Source organism: Lactuca serriola, chromosome 9 (genome assembly GCF_051521515.1).
Source record: "Lactuca serriola cultivar US96UC23 chromosome 9, Lser_US96UC23_V15, whole genome shotgun sequence".
Taxonomy (NCBI): Eukaryota; Viridiplantae; Streptophyta; class Magnoliopsida; order Asterales; family Asteraceae; genus Lactuca; species Lactuca serriola.
The window spans coordinates 154003612-154009444 of NC_136416.1; positions in this window are offsets into that span (position 1 = coordinate 154003612).

The following is a 5833-nucleotide window of genomic DNA, read 5'->3' on the forward strand; positions in this document are numbered from 1 at the left end:
CCGGAGATTAAATGGACTAAATGTCAAGCCCAAGACGCAGCACTATCTGGACCTAACAATCTCACAGTCGTAGTCCTTGAGTAACTCTAGCCAGCGTCGTTGCCTCATGTTCAACTCCTTCTGATTAAAGAGATACTAGAGACTCTTATGATCAGTGAAAAGTTTGCACTTCGTTCCATAGAGGTAATGCCTCCATATCTTTAGAGCAAAAACTACCACCGCCAACTCCAAATAGTAAGCGGGGTAGTTCTTTTCGTGCTCCTTCAATTGTCGAGATGCGTACGCTGTCACCTTTTCTCTTTGGGTCAAAACACAACCCAACCCGACTCCAGATGTGTCACTATAGACTGCAAAGTCTTCAACTCCATCGGGTAGAGAAAGAATCGGTGCTTCACATAACTTCTTCTTTAGCTTCTTGAATGCTTCTTCGTGCTTCTCACTCCATGTATAAGTAGCTCCTTTGTGGGTCAAAGTTGTCAACGGAGAAGCTATCGAAGAAAAGCCTGGGATAAATTGTCGGTAGTATCCAGCTAATCCTAGAAAGCTTCGGATCTCCGTGGGACTTTTTGGTCACTCCCACTTCATCACGGCTTCGATCTTTGTTGGGTCAACCATTATCCCCTTCTGGTTAACCACATGACCCAAGAATTGGACTTCTCAAATCCAAAAATCATACTTGGAGAACTTTGCATACAGTTTCACCTACTTCAAGACTTCCAACACTTCTCGTAGATGTTGGCCTTACTCCTCCTAGCTTTTCGAGAAGATGAGAATGTCATCTATGAACACTATCACTGACTTATCAAGGAATGGTTTACAAACCATGTTCATCAAATCCATGAATGCTGTTGGAGCATTGGTTAGTCCAAACGACATAACCAACAAATCGTAGTGTCCATATCTTGTTCGGAACACAATCTTCTCGATATCCTGATCTCTCACCTTTAGCTGATGATATCCTGACCTAAGATTGATCTTTGAGAAATAGCTCTAACCTAGAAATAGATCAAATTGGTCATCAATCCTTGGCAATGGATACTTGTTCTTCATCGTTGCCTTATTCAGCTCTCGGTAGTCTATACACATTCTCATGCTTCCGTCTTTCTTCTTCACGAATAGCATCGAAGCTCTCCAGGGTGATGAACTAGTTCTGATAAAACCATTTTCCAACAATTCCAGGAGTTGCGTCATGAGCTCCTTAATCTCCGTCGGTGTTAATCGGTATGGTGCTTTGGCTATCGGTGTTGTTCCTGGTAACAAGTCTATTCTGAACTCTACTTGTCTATCAGGTGGTAATCTGGGAAGATCTTCGGGAAAGACTTCCAGATAATCACATACAACCGGTATGTTATGTACCTTCTTCTTTTCCTTCTTAGCATTGATAACAAACGCCAAATATGATGTGCATCCCTTGGACATACATTTTATGGCTTTCATCAGGGAGATGATATAATAATTCACTATGCGTTTGTCCCCATACATAAAAAATGAATCTTTTTCGGGTGGGTTCACCCTTACTATTTTCTTCCTGCAAAGAATCTCAACGTCGTTGGCGCTAAGCCAATCCATTCCCAAAACGATGTCGAAACCGTTTAAGTCTATGGGTAATAGCTCCTTGTGGAATTCGTTTCCATTTAAGTCGATGACGATGTTCCTAATATGATTACTAACATGTACGAACTTGCCACTGGAAACTTCCACAATTAGGGCATTATCAAGTTTTTCTATAGGCAATGCTAATTTTCCTCCAAATCTATGTGATACAAAGGAATAGTTTGCTCCCGAATCAAATTGTATGTTGGCAGGTAATCCATTTACAAGAAAGGTACCTGAAGCGACGTTTGTTGCCTCCTTTGCAGCCTTGAGTGTCATCTAGAAGGCTCTTGCCTTCGGATTCGGTGGAATATTGGGTCTTCCTGCCTCCTTCTTTTTTGGACAGTCCCTTGAAATGTGCCCTTCCTCGTTGCACTCATAACAGACCTTCTTAGTGAACGTGCACTCGTTGGCATAATGCCCAGGTTTCCCACATTTGAAACAAGTGACTCCTCCGTCACATTTCCCCTGGTGCTTCTTCTTGCACTTTTCGCACCATTTTGTTTCGGCTCCTCCTCCTCTTGAACTAGACTTCGAGAATTTACTCTTCTTACCGGACCTTGAGGAGCCGTCAAATTTCCTTTTCTCACCAACCTCGGCCCTTTCCAGACCCCTTTCCTTCTGCTGGGTTTCCACATTCTTAGCTGCTCGAACATCTGATTTTAGAGTGGTTGTGATCTTGACTATTAGTCCAAAGTCGGTTGGGAGTCCATTTGTGAACCTCTCAATTTTGGAGAGTTCGGTTGGCACTAGGTATGGAAACAACTTCATCTTCTCCATGAATGCAGTAGCGTAGTGGTCGTCGCTCATCCTTCTCTTCTTCAAGTTTTGGAACTCATTGTTCAGATCAATTAGATCTATTTCTGACCATTACTCGCCTTCAGTTGTTCCAAGAACTCATGCCATGACAATTTCAGGGCTTCTCCTCGCGGCATTGTATCCGCCAATAGCTTCCACCAGCTCAAGACTCCAGTTTTTAGTTGCCTAACTGCAAAGACAGTCTTCTATTTCTCGATATAGTTGCAGCTCTGGAACACCATCTCCATTTCAGAGATCCAATCCATAATCTGAACAGGCTTTGGGCTTCCTGAGAGACTTGGTGGCTTGGCACCCAAGAAATTCTCTCATCCTTGTCGTTTCCCCTCTCCGAGTCATTCCTTCGTTCTCCTTGAGTCCCAACTTGACTCACATGGCGGCTATAGTTACCTTCCTCCGATTGCTCGGGAATCGTCTCTTGTTGCACAATGGGCACGGTGGCTTCTTCCCTATTCTCTTGCATCATTTGCCTCATTTCTGCCCTTTGTTCTGCTAACATAGCCCGCATCATGGCTTGTACTCCAACCATGGTGATTGGCTCAGGTGCAACTTCTACTATGAATGGTATTTGCTGTATCACTGGGGGTTGATCTCGGTTCCTATTTGCATTCATGTTTCCGCTACGGTTCCTTTCCATCTTGATCTATACACCGAACAAGGTGAATTTAGATCTTTCTTTAGTATAGTCATTTAAACCGTACTTATCACTCTGAAACGTGTTTATGCTAGTTCTAATATTGTAGTCATACGTTTAGAATCCTAAACACATAAGGTTTCCAGATCCGGTCGGCAACAAACCATAGATTCGAACAATTAACAGCATATTAGGCACAAAGCATTTAGCACATACAAGCATTTTAGGCATAATTCCTAAAATAAGCTAGTGCTCACACCTCACAATCATCGCTTAGCATTCTAAGTTTAAGTCTAGAAATCCTACAAATTCCTAGTTCGCTTAAACTAATGCTCTGATACCAACTGTGACATCCCATTTTCACGGCCAGAAAAGACCAATTTCGTTTATGCTTGTTTGAAAATCAGAGTAATATTTTAAATAAAGTGTTGCGGAATTTGTCCCAAAACAAGATATGATAAAGATTTATCAAAAGCATTTCCAAGGAAATGTATTTCATTAAAAGACTCGGGATGTCATGTTTGATACAGATCAAAAGCATAAACAATACAATATAAGCCTTACTACATTATTTCATATCTACAGACCTATATCCGTAATCCCTCATCCAAAATATCACATCTATGCTCGAGCGCCACTACCTGTAATACATTAAAGTGAGTGGTTTAGGCTTGGGAGCCTGGTGAGTACATAGGGTTTTCAACCCACAATAAATAATTTTATTAATTTAATCAACCAACAATAACCCGATTACCCGTTCCCGTTATCCTCACTTTACGTCCCTAAACACCTATCTTAAGGGACCTAGCCTAAGGATCATCATCGGGATGGACACTACTGCTAAGGGGGTTCCTTAGCAATAAATGTCCTAAAGGCAACCATGAGGGGGATAGAGTACACCGGTGAACACATCGTTCACAAAAACCTATAGGTTGCGAGCCTGCTAGCGTTCCACTAGAATGTCTAGAAGAGTCCGTGTTCATCATCTATACTCCGCTAGATGACTGGATCACCAACAACATCGAGGCCTCTCATCATTTTATCACACATCATCTTATTACATCTACCCATGTTTTACCCCAACATTTTTGTAGATATAAAATACATATACAGTTTAAATCATGAAAAACGTGTATAAAATCATTCATCTAACATTGACAGCAAGTATTCAGATAAAATCCAAACATAGCATGTAATTCATATAAAATACTTCATATCTATGTGTAAGATGAAAGTAAGTATGCACTCACCTTAATGTTCGATATGCGATTAGCGTTCTGGAATGGATGCGAGAAGGTCGAGTAGTATTTCAGTGAATACGCATCTCCGAGAAAATTTAGTTTCCTAAGGAAATATTACTATAATTAATATTTGGAGGGTAGTTTGGTAATTAACCAAGGTATAGGGTCCGTTATGTTAATTAAATAATTTAGTTGGACTAAATTGTAAATATAATTTCCAAATGAGGGACCAATATGGAACATATACATCATAGTTTAGAGTTTAGGATCTGATTTGTAAGAGGTTTCCAAGGAAGGACCATTTGTGAATAAATAAATGAAGGTTTAAATGAATTAGAACCAAAAGTGTTAAGAATTCCGAAATGGGGTATGGGGAATTAATTTGGAAACAAAGTTTGGCCAATATATGTGCATTAAATTTGATCAGGAGGCATCACCCCTGGTTACGTCAAAATTGGACGCAAAAACACACACATGCACAAATGGATTTGTGGAGCTCAAACTGTTCGTCGAAATGGAAAACACAAAGAATGAAAAATTTTAAGCACCGACTTGGGAGTACCTAGGAACAAACGGGGTGGCTGGAGGTGGTGTATCCTGGTGGCAGCAACTATTGTTCTGGTGAGGCAGCAAGGTGGCCAACGTTGGCTGCCTTGCTTTTCTTCTTCGTTTCTCTTGCTGATGAGGGAAATGTAGAGAGAAAAACTGAGATTTTTTTGGTGTGTCAATTAAGGATGACAAGCTCCTTGTTTATAGTAAGCATGCGTACTCACAAGCTTAGAATGGCCATGCTTCACCTCCATACTTTGTACCTCTGGGTAAGAAGAGTGCACACAACTAGGAAGGGTGAGAAGAAAGAAATAATAAAGAAAAACGTGGGCAAAAGATGGAAATGAGTTGGACATGTTGTTCTATTAGCCTAGTGTGTCCCACAAAGTAGTTTAATTACTTAACTTGTCCAAAACGCTCATAGATTGATCAATCGAGATCCCGACATCGGATTGCGTTTTCGAAAATTTCTTATGAAAGAGGGTAATTCAAGGATTCTAGAAACCCGAACGGATTAATTTTTGAAGTTACGGAACTCCGGGAAATCGCACTTAAAGTTTTGCGTCTAAACGGCACGCGGTGTTCGTTATCACAACTTTTGTAAATATTTTCGTTAAAAATATCTCGAGTATGAAATCAAATACTAGACCATATCCTGAGTCCAAAAACGCTCTCGGAAATCTCGTCGGCAAAGCATAAGTACCTCAAAGGATCGATTCGGGTTTATGCGATTAAAGAACAAGCAGTGTTTTACTGTCTGATTTTCTTAAAACTGTCGTATCTTTTGCATACGAACTCCGTTTTCGACGTTCTTTATATCCACGCGTAGGCGGGAACATACTCTACATCTTTATGTAAATATATCAGACTTATCTCACACTTTAATTTTGACGCTTATTTTTATTCTTTGTTAATTAAATGTTTATAATTAAATAATAAGCATATAAATTCACATAATTCACAAAATACTCAAAATTTTCATCTTTATTACATCAAAAGA